The sequence below is a fragment of the Hyperolius riggenbachi genome, chromosome 1 (assembly GCF_040937935.1).
Source record: "Hyperolius riggenbachi isolate aHypRig1 chromosome 1, aHypRig1.pri, whole genome shotgun sequence".
In the NCBI taxonomy this organism is placed as follows: domain Eukaryota; kingdom Metazoa; phylum Chordata; class Amphibia; order Anura; family Hyperoliidae; genus Hyperolius; species Hyperolius riggenbachi.
The window spans coordinates 686141366-686159816 of NC_090646.1; the positions used below are offsets into that span (position 1 = coordinate 686141366).

At 47.7% G+C, this 18451-nt stretch overlaps 1 protein-coding gene across 2 annotated transcripts in view; it reads right to left on the reverse strand.

Moving 5' to 3' along the window:
- LOC137532599 (NACHT, LRR and PYD domains-containing protein 3-like) overlaps positions 1-18451 on the reverse strand; it is a 738694-nt gene that overhangs the window by 486985 nt on the left and 233258 nt on the right. The window lies entirely within an intron of this gene.

Here is an 18451-nt window from a genome sequence, read left to right on the forward strand (position 1 = left end):
GACCGCATGACTTGTGGCTCTGTGGCAGGACGAGCATGCTATTTGGATAGACCACATGACTTGTGGCTCTGTGGCCTGACGAGCATGCTATTTGTGTAGACCACATGACTTGTGGCTCTGAGGCCTGACGAGCATGCTATTTGCGTAGACCACATGACTTGTGGCTCTGTGGCCTGACGAGCATGCTATTTGGAGAGACCGCATGACTTGTGGCTCTGTGGCCTGACGAGCATGCTATTTGGAGAGACCGCATGACTTGTGGCTCTGTGGCCTGACGAGCATGCTATTTGGAGAGACCGCATGACTTGTGGCTCTGTGATCTGACGAGCATGATATATGGATAGACCGCATGACTTGTGGCTCTGTGGCCTGATGAGCATGCTATTTGCATAGACCGCATGACTTGTGGCTCTGTGGCAGGACGAGCATGCTATTTGCATAGACCGCATGACTTGTGGCTCTGTGGTCTGACGAGCATGCTATATGGATAGACTGCATGACTTGTGGCTCTGTGGCCTGACGAGCATGCTATGTGGATAGACCGCATGACTTGTGGCTCTGTGGCAGGACGAGCATGCTATTTGGATAGACCACATGACTTGTGGCTCTGTGGCCTGACGAGCATGCTATTTGCGTAGACCACATGACTTGTGGCTCTGAGGCCTGACGAGCATGCTATTTGTGTAGACCGCATGACTTGTGGCTCTGTGGCCTGACGAGCATGCTATTTGCGTAGACCACATGACTTGTGGCACTGTGGCCTGACGTGCATGCTATTTGCATAGACCGCATGACTTGTGGCTCTGTGGCCTGACGAGCATGCTATTTGGATAGACCGCATGACTTGTGGCTCTGTGGCCTGACGAGCATGCTATTTGGAGAGACCGCATGACTTGTGGCTCTGTGGCCTGACGAGCATGCTATTTGGAGAGACCGCATGACTTGTGGCTCTGTGATCTGACGAGCATGATATATGGATAGACCGCATGACTTGTGGCTCTGTGGCCTGATGAGCATGCTATTTGCGTAGACCACATGACTTGTGGCTCTGTGGCCTGACAAGCATGCTATTTGCATAGACCGCATGACTTGTGGCTCTGTGGCCTGACGAGCATGATATATGGATAGACCACATGACTTGTGGCTCTGTGATCTGACGAGCATGATATATGGATAGACCGCATGACTTGTGGCTCTGTGGCCTGATAAGCATGCTATTTGTGTAGACCACATGACTTGTGGCTCTGTGGCCTGACGAGCATGCTATTTGCGTAGACCGCATGACTTGTGGCTCTGTGGCCTGACGAGCATGCTATTTGTATAGACCACATGACTTGTGGCTCTGTGGCAAGACGAGCATGCTATTTGTATAGACCGCATGACTTGTGGCTCTGTGGCCTGACGAGCATGCTATTTGCGTAGACTGCATGACTTGTGGCTCTGTGGCCTGACGAGCATGCTATATGGATAGACCGCATGACTTGTGGCTCTGTGGCCTGACTAGCATGCTATTTGCGTAGACCACATGACTTGTGGCTCTGAGGCCTGACGAGCATGCTATTTGCGTAGACCACATGACTTGTGGCTCTGTGGCCTGACGAGTATGCTATTTGCGTAGACCACATGACTTGTGGCTCTGTGGCCTGACGAGCATGCTATTTGGATAGACCGCATGACTTGTGGCTCTGTGGACTGACGAGCATGCTATTTGGATAGACCACATGACTTGTGCCTCTGTGGCCTGACAAGCATGCTATTTGCGTAGACCACATGACTTGTGGCTCTGTGGCCTGACGAGCATGCTATTTGGATAGACCGCATGGCTTGTGGCTCTGTGGCCTGACGAGCATGCTATTTGGATAGACCGCATGACTTGTGGCTCCGTGGCCTGACGAGCATGCTATTTGGATAGACCGCATGACTTGTGGCTCTGTGGCTTGACGAGCATGCTATTTGTGTAGACCACATGACTTGTGGCTCTGAGGCCTGACGAGCATGCTATTTGCGTAGACCACATGACTTGTGGCTCTGTGGCCTGACGAGCATGCTATATGGATAGACCGCATGACTTGTGGCTCTGTGGCCTGACGAGCATGCTATTTGTGTAGACCACATGACTTGTGGCACTGTGGCCTGACGTGCATGCTATTTGGATAGACCGCATGACTAGTGGCTCTATGGCCTGACGAGCATGCTATATGGATAGACCGCATGACTTGTGGCTCTGTGGCCTGACGAGCATGCTATTTGGATAGACCGCATGACTTGTGGCTTCGTGGCAGGACGAGCATGCTATTTGTGTAGACCACATGACTTGTGGCTCTGTGGTCTGACGAGCATGCTATTTGCATAGACCGCATGACTTGTGGCACTGTGGCCTGACGAGCATGCTATATGGATAGACTGCATGACTTGTGGCTCTGTGGCCTGACGAGCATGCTATGTGGATAGACCGCATGACTTGTGGCTCTGTGGCAGGACGAGCATGCTATTTGGATAGACCACATGACTTGTGGCTCTGTGGCCTGACGAGCATGCTATTTGCGTAGACCACATGACTTGTGGCTCTGAGGCCTGACGAGCATGCTATTTGTGTAGACCGCATGACTTGTGGCTCTGTGGCCTGACGAGCATGCTATTTGCGTAGACCACATGACTTGTGGCTCTGTGGCCTGACGAGCATGCTATTTGGATAGACCGCATGACTTGTGGCTCTGTGGCCTGACGAGCATGCTATTTGGAGAGACCGCATGACTTGTGGCTCTGTGGCCTGACGAGCATGCTATTTGGAGAGACCGCATGACTTGTGGCTCTGTGATCTGACGAGCATGATATATGGATAGACCGCATGACTTGTGGCTCTGTGGCCTGATGAGCATGCTATTTGCGTAGACCACATGACTTGTGGCTCTGTGGCCTGACAAGCATGCTATTTGCGTAGACCACATGACTTGTGGCTCTGTGATCTGACGAGCATGATATATGGATAGACCGCATGACTTGTGGCTCTGTGGCCTGATGAGCATGCTATTTGTGTAGACCGCATGACTTGTGGCTCTGAGGCCTGACGAGCATGCTATTTGTATAGACCACATGACTTGTGGCTCTGTGGCAAGACGAGCATGCTATTTGCGTAGACTGCATGACTTGTGGCTCTGTGGCCTGACGAGCATGCTATATGGATAGACCGCATGACTTGTGGCTCTGTGGCCTGACTAGCATGCTATTTGCGTAGACCACATGACTTGTGGCTCTGAGGCCTGACGAGCATGCTATTTGTATAGACCACATGACTTGTGGCTCTGTGGCAAGACGAGCATGCTATTTGCGTAGACTGCATGACTTGTGGCTCTGTGGCCTGACGAGCATGCTATATGGATAGGCCGCATGACTAGTGGCTCTATGGCCTGACGAGCATGCTATTTGCGTAGACCACATGACTTGTGGCTCTGTGGCCTGACGAGCATGCTATTTGTTTTTTTTTTTTTTTCAAATTCTTTTATTGAAGTATTGATACAGTGTATAATAAAAATGCAGTAACTTCCATCCACAATAATAAAGGCTCCTGTTATAAAGGTAAGCAATTTAACAGCAGATACAGTTCCTAGATATATAAATCCAGCACAGGCATATAAAGACTTCAAGATCTTACTATGGTAAAGATTGCGTCCATGACTGTGTCATCTGGGTATATACCCCTGACACCAGGAGCGGTATATGCTTCCTAATTTTCATGACAGCATTAAGTATGTATAATACTTCTAAATTTTTAAGGAATGATAGAACATTAAACCTGCTGGGTCCAAGGTTTCCAGACTAATAATCCTTCTCTACGCAAATTAATCAAACACCTTGGGGGGTCAGTGGTGTGTAGGAGTGAAAGTTAGACCAGTATTTGTGCTAATTCTTCCGAATGTCGGAATACCATCCAGAGGCGCCAGATTTTTGAGAACTTTTCCTCTCTCCCCTGTATATTATAAACTGTGCGCTCTAGGTCGTATATCATATCTAACTCTTTTATCAATTCATGCAGTGTAGGGAGGTCTGTGGTACCCCATTTCCTCACTATAATAGTTTTGGTGGCATTAAGTATATGGCGCACTACTGAACCCTTGTAGGCCCTCATACTCCAATTGTTTAAATTGAGTAGGTAGGTTTGGGGATTGAAGTCCAGAGGTCTATTGGTCATTTCCTTTATCAATTTTTCCACTGTATTCCACAGCTGTGTTAGAGCTGGACAACTCCATAAAATATGAAGTAAGGAACCAATGTGAGCTGTGCATCTCCAGCAGGAGGAATCTCTTTCAGGAAATATTCTGGCCAGTTTGGCTGGGGTGTAGTACCATCTCGCTAATATTTTGTAGTTGAGTTCCTGAATTCGCGATGTGGTAGATGTTTTATGGGCGTATATGCACATTTTAGACCTCTGAGCTTCAGTGAATGCGGTGTTAAGTTCTTTTTCCCAAGCACCAAAATATGGCAAATTGTCTACATCTTGGGTTACAAGCATGGAGTAGATAAGCGACAAGGTTTTCTCCAAGGGCTCAGCAGCTTGACAAATCTGTTCAAACTCCGATAGATTCCTCATATCTGAAGGGCGAACACCCAGTGAGCACAAAAGATGCCTACATTGCAGATATCCCCACCAATCAAGTCTGGGTTCCCCAACATTAACTCTGAGAGCGGCTAAAGAGTGCCATTCTCTTGCTGTGCAAAAATCTTTTGCCCTCAGTGGTGTGTTAAGCTTCCAATTCCGAAGAGGGGCATTTAAACATCCCGTTGTAAATTCAGGATTGCCCAGTATTGGAATTAGTGGGGACGGCCATGGAGAGAAATTGGACAGTGTCCGTACTTTGGAGAACACCTTTAGGGTATTGCCTACCAATTCTGAGGTTGACCAGTGAGTTTTTGGAGTCCGAGAAGACCAGGGCAGATTCGTCAAGGGGAACGGGGTAAGTGACTGCTCCACCCCAACCCATTGTTTGATGTGGCCATGCCTATGCCAATCCAGCAACCTGGTCAGAACTGCGGCTTGATAATACTTTTGAACGTCAGGGACAGCCAGTCCTCCTGCGGATTTGGGTCTGAATAAGACATTTCTATTTATCCTGGGTGGCTTCCCCTTCCAGATGTAGCTGTTAAATGTCCTCTGCACTTTTCTCAAAAATGCTGTGGGTATAGAAATAGGGAGTGTTTGAAATAGATATAATAGCCTAGGCATAACGTTCATTTTTATGATCGCTATCCTACCCATCCAGGAAAATTGTGGTCGATCCCATTTTTTCAGGTCGGCAGTGAGAGTATCTAACAAGGGTGGGAAATTTTTGCTGAATAAATCTGCTGGTCTCGGGGTAATTTTAGTGCCCAGGTAGCTGATATGGTCTTTACTCCATTTAAAGGGGAAAGACGTGTTCAGTGAGGTCTGAATGTCATTTGGTAAGGAGATATTAAGCGCCTCACATTTATCTAGATTAATTTTAAAGAGTGACAGATTGCTGAAGGTATTGAATTCTGATAACAGATTGGGTAGCGTGATCACTGGATTAGAGATATAGAATAGCAGATCATCTGCATAGGCAGCAATTTTATGATTCTGACCGTTAATGGAGAAACCAGAGATATCCCCATTCTTACGAATTTTACACAGGAAAGGCTCCAGGGCCAGGGCAAAAATAAGCGGTGAAAAGGGGCATCCCTGCCTCGTTCCATTTGAAATTTGTAGGGTCTCCGATAAAATCCCATTAGCCCTTACACGTGCCGTAGGGCGGGAGTAAAGTGCTCGAATTCCCTTTGTCATTTTTCCGCCTAACCCGATGTGACCCAGCACCTCAAACATCCACGTCCAGTCGACCCGGTCAAACGCCTTTTCAGCGTCGGTTGATAATAGCATCAATGGGGTGTTGCCCGACCGGGCCGACTGGACAATATTCAGTGTTTTAATAGTATTATCTCTTCCCTCTCGCTTTGGGATAAATCCCACTTGGTCCCAGTGCACTAAGTGGCCCATCCACTCTGCCATTCTGTTAGCGAGGATTTTTGAGAAAATTTTTAAATCTAGGTTTAGCAGAGAGATGGGCCTGTAGCTTGCACAAGCTGCTGGGTCCTTTCCTTGTTTGTGTATCACGGATATGTGAGACTCAAGCGTCTGAGTCGGGAAGGACTCGCTCTTATCTGGATCTAATATGTTGTTGAAGGCAGTGCACATATGGGGAATCAGAAGATGGCTAAACCTCTTGTAATATTCAATTGGTAGGCCGTCTGGCCCCGGAGCCTTGCCCGTTTCAATCTGAGTAATTACCTGTGCAATTTCTAGTGGGGAGATATCTTCCTCTAAGGCCTGTACCATCTCAGGTTGTAACTGAGGCATGCCAGCTTCCCTTATATAGTCCCTCATGGCCTTTACAAGAGTCGTCTTACGGTTGTCTGCCTGACCTGGTAGCAGGTTATAAAGTTTATGATAAAACCGTTTGAAGGTATTGGCAATGGACTCACTACGTATATGTTTTTGGTTCTGTGAGTCCACTACTTGGGGAATATAATTCCGTTGTTGCTGCTGCCTTAAGGCCCGGGCCAATAGCTTCCCTGGTTTATTTCCCGACATGTAAAACGCAGATTTACATCGGAAGGCTGCCTTTAACGTTTTATCTCTCATTATAGTTCTTATTCCCTCTCTAGCCTTCTGCAGTTGTTCCAATATCTGTGGGTCCTTCGAGCGCTTATGGCTTCGTTCCAATTCTTGGGTTCTCTGCAATAATTCAGTGAGATCTTTCTCTTTCTCTCTCTTTAATCTCGAGCCCAATTGTATTAGGAAGCCCCTCAAAACACATTTGTGTGCCTCCCAGACTGTGGTAGCTGGCACCTCTTCCGTAACATTCAGCTGGAAATATGGAGCATGCTATTTGTATAGACCGCATGACTTGTGGCTCTGTGGCCAGACCAGCATGCTATTTGTATAGACCGCATGACTTGTGGCTCTGTGGCCTGACGAGCATGCTATTTGTATAGACCGCATGACTTGTGGCTCTGTGGCCTGATGAGCATGCTATTTGCGTAGACCACATGACTTGTGGCTCTGTGGCCTGACGAGCATGCTATTTGGATAGACCGCATGACTTGTGGCTCTGTGGACTGACGAGCATGCTATTTGGATAGACCACATGACTTGTGCCTCTGTGGCCTGACAAGCATGCTATTTGCGTAGACCACATGACTTGTGGCTCTGTGGCCTGACGAGCATGCTATTTGGATAGACCGCATGACTTGTGGCTCTGTGGCTTGACGAGCATGCTATTTGCGTAGACCACATGACTTGTGGCTCTGTGGCTTGACGAGCATGCTATTTGTGTAGACCACATGACTTGTGGCTCTGAGGCCTGACGAGCATGCTATTTGTGTAGACCACATGACTTGTGGCTCTGTGGCCTGACGAGCATGCTATTTGGAGAGACCGCATGACTTGTGGCTCTGTGGCCTGACAAGCATGCTATTTGCGTAGACCACATGACTTGTGGCTCTGTGATCTGACGAGCATGATATATGGATAGACCGCATGACTTGTGGCTCTGTGGCCTGATGAGCATGCTATTTGCGTAGACCACATGACTTGTGGCTCTGTGGCCTGACAAGCATGCTATTTGCGCAGACCACATGACTTGTGGCTCTGTGATCTGACGAGCATGATATATGGATAGACCGCATGACTTGTGGCTCTGTGGCCTGATGAGCATGCTATTTGCGTAGACCACATAACTTGTGGCTCTGTGGCCTGACGAGCATGCTATTTGCGTAGACCGCATGACTTGTGGCTCTGTGGCCTGACGAGCATGCTATTTGTATAGACCACATGACTTGTGGCTCTGTGGCAGGACGAGCATGCTATTTGCGTAGACTGCATGACTTGTGGCTCTGTGGCCTGACGAGCATGCTATATGGATAGACCGCATGACTTGTGGCTCTGTGGCCTGACTAGCATGCTATTTGCGTAGACCACATGACTTGTGGCTCTGAGGCCTGACGAGCATGCTATTTGCGTAGACCACATGACTTGTGGCTCTGTGGCCTGACGAGCATGCTATATGGATAGACCGCATGACTTGTGGCTCTGTGGCCTGACGAGCATGCTATTTGGATAGACCGCATGACTTGTGGCTCTGTGGCCTGACTAGCATGCTATTTGCGTAGACCACATGACTTGTGGCTCTGAGGCCTGACGAGCATGCTATTTGCGTAGACCACATGACTTGTGGCTCTGAGGCCTGACGAGCATGCTATTTGGATAGACCGCATGACTAGTGGCTCTGTGGCTTGATGAGCATGCTATTTGGATAGACCGCATGACTTGTGGCTCTGTGGCCTGACGAGCATGCTATTTGCGTAGACCGCATGACTAGTGGCTCTGTGGCCTGACGAGCATGCTATTTGGAGAGACCGCATGACTTGTGGCTCTATGGTCAGACTTCATCTCTATTAACACTTCTGCTGCTGCACAGATGCTTATTACGTTATTACACTCCAGGTCCTCCATCTATGTATAGGGTCAGTGCTTTCACACCTGTATTGGGCTGTGGAAAAGGAATGATCTGATGGCTGGGATTATTATTATTATTTTTTATTTATATAGCGCCAACATCTTCCGTAGCGCTGTACATAGTACAAACATATAATGGGGAACAAATATACATGAGAAGTAAAAGACACTGTACAGTCATGGCATTGAATAGAATAAATACAGATACATACATAGTTGATATGTAGTTGGTACATGTGCATATGTTAATATTACAGCAGTATGAGAAACACTAGAAGGAGGTCCCTGCCCTTGCGAGCTTACAATCTAGAGGGTAGTGGGGAGGAAACAAAGGGGAAGTAAACACCAGGATTAGTGGGTGAGCCAGTGTGCCTTCAGTGCTGCCTATAGCAGATTATAGGCTTGTCTGAACAGGTGTGTTTTCAGAGTACGTTTGAACGTTTCCAGACTCGTGGCATGACGAACCGGCTGAGGGAGAGAGTTCCAAAGGAGAGGGACCGCCCGTGAGAAGTCTTGGATGCGAGAGTGAGAGGAGGTGACTAGGCTGGAGGACAAAAGGGTCTCCTGTGAGGAACGGAGGGTCCGGGCGGGGAGGTATCTGGAGATTAAAGAGGAAGTGTATGGAGGCGATAGCTTGTGTAGAGCTTTGTATGCAAGTGTGAGAAGTTTAACCACTTGAGGACCGTGGGCTTTCTACCCCTTAAGGACCGGCCACTTTTTTTCCATTCAGACCACTGCAGCTTTCACGGTTTATTGCTCGCTCATACAACCTACCACCTAAATGAAATTTGGCTCCTTTTCTTGTCACTAATACAGCTTTCTTTTGGTGCTATTTGATTGCTGCTGCGATTTTTACTTTTTATTATATTCAGCAAAAAAGACATGAATTTTGGCAAAAAAATGATTTTTTTAACTTTCTGTGCTGACATTTTTCAAATAAAGTAAAATTTCTGTATACATGCAGCGCGAAAAATGTGGACAAACATGTTTTGGATAAAAAAAAACCCATTCAGTGTATATTTATTGGTTTGGGTAAAAGTTATAGCGTTTACAAACTATGGTGCAAAAAGTGAATTTTCCCATTTTCAAGCATCTATGACTTTTCTGACCCCCTGTCATGTTTCATGAGGGGCTAGAATTCAAGGATAGTATAAATACCCCCCAAATGACCACATTTTGGAAAGAAGACATCCCAAAGTATTCACTGAGAGGCATAGTGAGTTCATAGAAGATATTTTTTGTCACAAGTAAGCGGAAAATGACACTTTGTGACCAAAAAAAAAAAAAAAAAAAAAAGTTTCCATTTCTTCTAACTTGCGACAAAAAAAAAAATGAAATCTGCCACGGACTCACCATGCCCCTCTCTGAATACCTTGAAGGGTCTACTTTCCAAAATGGGGTCATTTGTGGGGTGTGTTTACTGTCCTGACATTTTGGGGGGTGTTAAATTGTAAGCACCCCTGTAAAGCCTAAAGGTGCTCATTGGACTTTGGGCCCCTTAGCGCAGTTAGGCTGCAAAAAAGTGCCACACATGTGCTATTGCCGTACTCAGGAGGAGTAGTATAATGTGTTTTGGGGTGTATTTTTACACATACCCATGCTGGGTGGGAGAAATACCTCTGTAAATGACAATTTGTTAATTTTTTTTACACACAATTGTCCATTTACAGAGAGATTTCTCCCACTCAGCATGGGTATGTGTAAAAATACACCCCAAAACACATTATACTACTTCTCCTGAGTACGGCGATACCACATGTGTGGCACTTTTTTGCACCCTAACTGTGCTAAAGGGCCCAAAGTCCAATGAGTACCTTTAGGATTTCACAGGTCATTTTGAGAAATTTCGTTTCAAGACTACTCCTCACGGTTTAGGGCCCCTAAAATGCCAGGGCAGTATAGAAACCCCACAAATGACCCCATTTTAGAAAGAAGACACCCCAAGGTATTCCGTTAGGAGTATGGTGAGTTCATAGAAGATTTTATTTTTTGTCACAAGTTAGCGGAAAATGACACTTTGTGAAAAAACACAATTAAAATCAATTTCCGCTAACTTGTGACAAAAAATAAAATCTTCTATGAAATCGCTATACTACTAACGGAATACCTTGGGGTGTCTTCTTTCTAAAATGGGGTCATTTGTGGGGTTCCTATACTGCCCTGGCATTTTAGGGGCCCTAAACCGTGAGGAGTAGTCTTGAAACGAAATTTCTCAAAATGACCTGCGAAATCCTAAAGGTACTCATTAGACTTTGGGCCCTTTAGCGCAGTTAGGGTGCAAAAAAGTGCCACACATGTGGTATTGACGTACTCGGGAGAAGTAGTACAATGTGTTTTGGGGTGTATTTTTACACATACCCATGCTGGGTGGGAGAAATACCTCTGGAAGTGGACAATTGTGTGTAAAAAAAATCAAAAGATTGTCATTTACAGAGGTATTTCTCCCACCCAGCATGGGTAGGTGTAAAAATACACCCCAAAACACATTGTACTACTTCTCCCGAGTACGGCGATACCACATGTGTGGCACTTTTTTGCACCCTAACTGCGCTAAGGGGCCCAAAGTCCAATGAGTACCTTTAGGATTTCACAGGTCATTTTTGTTTCAAGACTACTCCTCACGGTTTAGGGCCCCTAAAATGCCAGGGCAGTGTAGGAACCCCACTAATGACCCCATTTTAGAAAGAAGACACCCCAAGGTATTCCGTTAGGAGTATGGCGAGTTCATAGAAGTTTTTATTTTTTTGTCACAAGTTAGCGGAAATTGATTTTAATAGTTCTTTTTCACAAAGTGTCATTTTCCGCTAACTTGTGACAAAAAATAAAATCTTCTATGAACTCACCATACTCCGTACGGAATACCTTGGGGTGTCTTCTTTCTAGAATGGGTTCATTTGTGGGGTTCCTATACTGCCCTGGCATTTTAGGGGCCCTAAGCCGCGAGGAGTAGTCTTGAAACCAAATGTCGCAAAATGACCTGTGAAATCCTAAAGGTACTCATTGGACTTTGGGCCCCTTAGCGTACTTAGGGTGTAAAAAAGTGCCACACATGTGGTACCGCCGTACTCAGGAGAAGTAGTATAATGTGTTTTGGGGTGTATTTTTACACATACCCATGCTAAGTGGGAGAAATATCTCTGTAAATGACAATTGTTTGATTTTTTTTTACACACAATTGTCCATTTACATAGAAATTTCTCCCACCCAGCATGGGTATGTGTAAAAATACACCCCAAAACACATTATACTACTTTTCCTGAGTACGGCGGTACCACATGTGTGACACTTTTTTGCAGCCTAGGTGCGCTAAGGGGCCCAACGTCCTTTTCACAGGTCATTTTGAGGCATTTGTTTTCTAGACTACTCCTCGCGGTTTAGGGCCCCTAAAATGCCAGGGCAGTATAGGAACCCCACAAGTGACCCCATTTTAGAAAGAAGACACCCCAAGGTATTCCGTTAGGTGTATGGCGAGCTCATAGAAGATTTTATTTTTTGTCACAAGTTAGTGGAAAATGACACTTTGTGAAAAAAAACCAATAAAAATCAATTTCCGCTAACTTTTGACAAAAAATAAAATCTTCTATGAACTCGTCATACACCTAACAGAATACCTTGGGGTGTATTTTTTTCTAAAATGGGGTCACTTGTGGGGTTCCTATACCGCCCTGGCATTTTACGGGCCCAAAACCGTGAGTAGTCTGGAAACCAAATGTCTCAAAATGACTGTTCAGTGGTATAAGCATCTGCAAATTTTGATGACAGGTGGTCTATGAGGGGGCGAATTTTGTGGAACCGGTCATAAGCAGGGTGGCCTTTTAGATGACAGGTTGTATTGGGCTTGATCTGATGGATAGGAGTGCTTGGGGGGTGACAGGAGGTGATTGATGGGTGTCTCAGGGGGTGGTTAGAGGGGAAAATAGATGCAATCAATGCACTGGGGAGGTGATCGGAAGGGGGTCTGAGGGGGATCTGAGGGTTTGGCCGAGTGATCAGGAGCCCACACGGGGCAAATTAGGGCCTGATCTGATGGGTAGGTGTGCTAGGGGGTGACAGGAGGTGATTGATGGGTGTCTCAAGGTGTGATTAGAGGGGGGAATAGATGCAAGCAATGCACTGGCGAGGTGATCAGGGCTGGGGTCTGAGGGCATTCTGAGGGTGTGGGCGGGTGATTGAGTGCCCTAGGGGCAGATAGCGGTCTAATCTGATAGGTAGCAGTGACAGGGGGTGATTCATGGGTAATTAGTGGGTGTTTAGGGTAGAGAACAGATGTGAACACTGCACTTGGGAGGTGATCGGACGTCGGATCTGCGGGCGATCTATTGGTGTGGGTGGGTGATCAGATTGCCCGCAAGGGGCAGGTTAGGGGCCGATTGATGGGTGGCAGTGACAGCGGGTGATTGATGGGTGGCAGTGACAGGGGGTGATTGATGGGTGGCAGTGACAGGGGGTGATTGATGGGTGATTGATAGGTGATTGACAGGTGATTGACAGGTAATCAGTGGGTTATTACAGGGGAGAACAGATGTAAATATTGCCCTGGCGAATTGATAAGGGGGGGTCTGAGGGCAATCTGAGCGTGTAGGCGGGTGATTGGGTGCCCGCAAGGGGCAGATTAGGGTCTGATCTGATGGGTAACAGTGACAGGTGGTGATAGGGGGTGATTGATCGGTGATTGATGGGTAATTAGTGGGTGTTTAGAGGAGAGAATAGATGGAAACACTGCGCTTGGGTGGTGATCTGATGTCGGATCTACGGGCGATCTATTGGTGTGGGTGGGTGATCAGTTTGCCCGCAAGGGGCAGGTTAGGGGCTGATTGATGGGTGGCAGTGACAGGGGGTGATTGATAGGTGATTGACAGGTGATCAGTGGGTTATTACAGGGAAGGACAGATGTAAATAATGCCCTGGCGAATTGATAAGGGGGGGTCTGAGGGCAATCTGAGCGTGTAGGCGGGTGATTGGGTGCCCGCAAGGGGCAGATTAGGGTCTGATCTGATGGGTAACAGTGACAGGTGGTGACAGGGGGTGATTGATGGGTGATAGGTGATTGGCAGGTGATTGACAGGTGATCAGTGGGTTATTACAGGGAAGGACAGATGTAATTAATGCACTGGCGAATTGATAAGGGGGGGGGGTCTGAGGGCAATCTGAGCATGTGGGCGGGTGATTGGGTGCCCGCAAGGGGCAGATTAGGGTCTGATCTGATAGGTAACAGTGACAGGTGGTGATAGGGGGTGATTGATGGGTAATTAATGGGTGTTTAGAGAAGATAACAGATGTAAACAATACATTTGGGAGGTAATCTGACGGCGGGTTTGCGGGCAATCTAATGGTGTGGGTGGGTGATCAGATTGCCCGCAAGGGGCAGGTTAGGGGCTGATTGATGGGTGGGGGTGACAGGGGGTGATTGATGGGTGATAGGTGATTGGCAGGTGATTGACAGGTGATCAGTGGGTTATTACAGGGAAGAACAGATGTAATTAATGCACTGGTGAATTGATAAGGGGGGGGGTCAGAGGGCAATCTGAGCGTGTGGGCGGGTGATTGGGTGCCCGCAAGGGGCAGATTAGGGTCTGATCTGATAGGTAAAAGTGACAGGTGGTGATAGGGGGTGATTGATGGGTGATTGATGGGTAATTAGTGGGTGTTTAGAGGAGAGAATAGATGTAAACAATGGATTTGGGAGGTGATCTGATGTCGGATCTGCGGGCGATCTATTGGTGTGTGTGTGGGGGGGGGTGATCAGATTGCCCGCAAGGGGCAGGTTAGGGGCTGATTGATGGGTGGCAGTGACAGGGGGTGATTGATGGGTGATTGACAGGTGATCAGGGGGGATAGATGCATACAGTACATGGGGGGGGGGGGGGTCTGGGGAGAATCTGAGGGGTGGGGGGGTGATCAGGAGGGATCAGGGGGCAGGGGGGGATAAAAAAAAAATAGCGTTGACAGATAGTGACAGGGAGTGATTGATGGGTGATTAGGGGGGTGATTGGGTGCAAACAGGGGTCTGGGGGGTGGGCGGGGGGGGGGTCTGATGGGTGCTGTGGGCGATCTGGGGCAGGGGGGGGGGGGGAAATCAGTGTGCTTGGTGCAGACTAGGGTGGCTGCAGCCTGCCCTGGTGGTCCCTCGGACACTGGGACCACCAGGGCAGGAGGCAGCCTGTATAATACACTTCGTAAACATTACAAAGTGTATTATACACTTTGTATGCGGCGATCGTCGGGTTAACATCCCGCCGGCGCTTCCGTATGGCCGGCGGGATGTTGCGGCGGGTGAGCGGCGCCAGGCGGAGGCGGAGGATCGCGTCACGGATGACGCGATCGCTCCACCCATGCCCTTAGAAGGACCGCCGCCTCTGTGGGTGAGCCGGTCCTTCAGGGCTCCACTTCCCGGCCGCCCCTGTGCGTTAGGCGGTCGGGAAGTGGTTAAACTGGATCCTTTGGGCAACTGGTAACCAATGGAGGGATTGGCAGAGAGGGGCTGCCTCAGAGGATCTAGAAGAGAGGTGGATGAGACGGGCCGCAGAGTTTAGTAGGGATTGGAGAGGTGCCAGTCTGCTTTTTGGTAGACCACAGAGTAGGGTGTTCCAGTAGTCAAGACGGGAGATGGTTAGGGCATGCACCAGCATTTTAGTTGCTTCTTGTGACAGGAAGGGACGGATTCTGGAAATGTTTTTGAGGTGGAAGTAGCAGGAGGTAGTTAATGTGTTGATATGCGGTATAAAGGAGAGCTCAGAGTCCAGAGTTACCCCTAGGCAACGAGCTTTGGGGGTTGATGCAATTGGGGTGTTATCTACATTGATTGTGACAATGGGAGGTGGAACAGAGAGCGAAGGTGGAAATATCACAATCTCCGTTTTGCTCATATTGAGTTTAAGGAAGCGGGATGACATAAATGTAGATACAGCGGATAGACATTCGGGGACTTTTGATAGTAGTGAGGAGAGGTCTGGGGCAGAGCAATACATTTGGGTGTCATCAGCATAGAGGTGATATTGAAACCTAAAAGAGCATATTTGTCCCAGACCGTGGGTGTAAATGAAAAAGAGGAGGGGTCCCAGGACGGAACCCTTGTGGTACTCCCACAGACAGTGGGCGTGGAGAGGAGTTGGTATTGGCATAGGAGACCATGAAAGAACGTCAAGACAGGTAAGAGTTGAGCCAGGAGTGTGCTAAGCCCTTGATTCCCAGTGTTGAGAGGGTCTGGAGAAGAAGGGTATGATCAACAGTGTCGAAGGCAGAGGACAAATCTAGGAGTATTAGTACCGAAAATCTGCCTTTGGCTTTAGCAACTAGAAGGTCATTGGCAACCTTAGTGAGAACGGTTTCCGTAGTGTGTTGAGGGCGGAAGCCGGACTGGAAGGGACCCAACAGGGAATTAGCAGAGAGAACGTTAGACAACTCTAAGTAAATGTGGTGTTCCAGCAGTTTGGAGGCAAAGGGAAGGAGAGAGACTGGGCGGTAATTAGAAAGGGCAGTAGGGTCTAAAGAGGGTTTTTTGATTAGTGGTGTTATGATAGCTTGTTTAAATGAAGAAGGGAAAATGCCAATAGAGATGGAAAGGTTAAACAGTGTTGTTAAAGCAGGAATGAGGGGGAGGAGAGCTGGGGAATAAGATGAGAGGGAATAGGGTCTGAGGCGCATGTAGTAAGACAAGCTTTAGAGATTAGTGAAGAAAGACACTGTTCAGTTAAGGCAGAGAAGGTTGTTAGCAGGGAGGAGGTTTGAGTGAGTGTGTGGTTATGTAGAGAGGGATAGCTGGTAGTAGAGGAGCTGCCTGGCAGGAAGAGGTGATTGGACCGGTGAAGAGGGTAGCTTTTAAAAGCTGTTCTGTAGTGTTTCAATTTTGTTCACAAATTATGCTGCAAAGTCTTCTGCAGACAAGCATGTGGTTGTAGGGGGAGGCGGGGGGTGGAGAAGAGAGCTGAAGGTGTTAAAAAGTTGTTTAGGGTTATGGGATTGTGAAGAAATAAGTGTAGAGAAGCATGACAGCTTTGCAAGTGAGAGAGCGTCCCTGAGCTGGAGCAGCGTGTTTTTATAGTGGACGAAGTCTTCTGCATTGGAGCTTTTCCTCCACTGCCGTTCTGCTGCCCTGGACTGTCTTTTCAGTTGTTTGATGGGTTCAGTCAGCTGTCTGTTGATGTGGCGGAAGTTGGTGAGAGGGGCGGCTGTGTTCATGACAGCGGTGACTGTGGTGGAGTAGTAGATGGATGCTGTCTCGGGGTCAGTGTAAGATGACAGGGAGCCCAGGGGTTTCAGAGAATCGGCTAGGGAGCAGAGGTCGAGGTTGCGATAATTCCTGCATAAGCGTGATGGCTGCACTACAGTAGCTGGAGGAGGCAGGGAGGGGCTGATTGTAAAAGTTATGAGATTGTGATCTGAAAGGGGGAATAAAGAGTTATTAAATGTGGAAACTGGGCAGAGCCGGGTAAAAACTAGGTCCAAAGTGTGGCCATCTTTGTGGGTGGAGGTTGAGGACCATTGGGAGAGGTCATAGGATGAGGTGAGTGAGAGGAATTTTGTAGTAGTGGAACAGTTAGTGTCTATGGGGATGTTAAAGTCTCCAATGATGATGGAAGGAATGTCGGTGGATAGAAAGTGGAGAATCATGTGGAAAAGTGGTCAATGAAGGTGGAGGCTGGTCCAGGAGGACGGTAGATGAAAGCAACCTGGAAGTGGTGAGGGGAGTAGATGCGGACAGCATGAGTCTCAAAAGAAGAGAAAGCCAAAGAAGGTGCAAGCGGTGTAAAGGAGCAGTGTCCGGAAAGATTCCCACCCCACCCCCATGTTTGTCACCCGATCTAGGCGTGTGGCTAAACTTGAGGCCACCGTATGAAAGGGCAGCTGGAGACACAGTATCAGATGGGGTTAGCCATGTCTCAGTGAGCCCCAGGAAGGTGAAAGCATTAGTGATGAACAGATCATGGACGTGGGCTAGTTTATTGACTACAGAGCGTGCATTCCAGATGGCCCCAAATATGGGAGGGGGAGAGCTGCGAAGGCAAGGAATGGTGATCAGGTTACATCGGTTAATGTGTGTGGAGGAGTGAGGACGGTCAGTGCGGGATGTGGTATTTACCAGAGTGCAGTGCGGTCTGGGAGAGGGTCCTGGATTGTGTGATATGTCCCCAGCAGCAAGTAGAAGTAGTAGGCAGAGATGAGAGAGGTGAGGATGTGATTTGTATGTAACAGAGGGCTGTTTGAGAGATGTTGAGGAAGGTATGTGTGATTTGAGAAATAAGAATAGTTCATGAGTAGAGAGAAGAGAGGATGGTAGGAGAGAGGGAGCGATGTAGATGTCATTGCTGGCAGCGGGAGGGGTGAGTGATGTAGGTATTTTAAGTAGTGGGGCTGACAGGATAATGGCTGTAAGGAGGATATTAAACATTTTGCAAATTGGTGTGTGTCTAATTAGGGAAAATAAGTGTCAGAGTTGAAGAGTGCAGGGTAGTTTGTGTGATTTTATCAGGTGTATGTGGATGGTTGAAATGAGGGTAGTTCAGGGATTGATAAACATGAGCTGATGGTGGAAGTCAGGGAAGCCAAAGAGAAGAGATCATACCAGTGTTAGAGCAGCAGATGAGCAGCCATGGAGAGTATTGTGTTTGTTCTCATCTGTTCTCTTCTGGGCTAATTCTGGGTGTCTTATACACCCTTAAAGATATGCCCTTTACGTATATGCCCTGCTGACCAAAAGGTCTTGCTGACCTTAGAGTTCTACTAATATAGGCCCTAACTGAGTTTGTAGTTAATAGGCAGACTGCTATTAGGTGAGGATTGGCTGGCCAATTTGTCTCACAGGGGCAGGGCTAGTCACGCATATGCAAAGGCTCTATTAAATAGGTAAGGAGTAGCAGGAAATGGCCTTAAAGAGACACTGAAGCGAAAAAAAAATGATGATATTATGATTTGTATGCGTAGCAC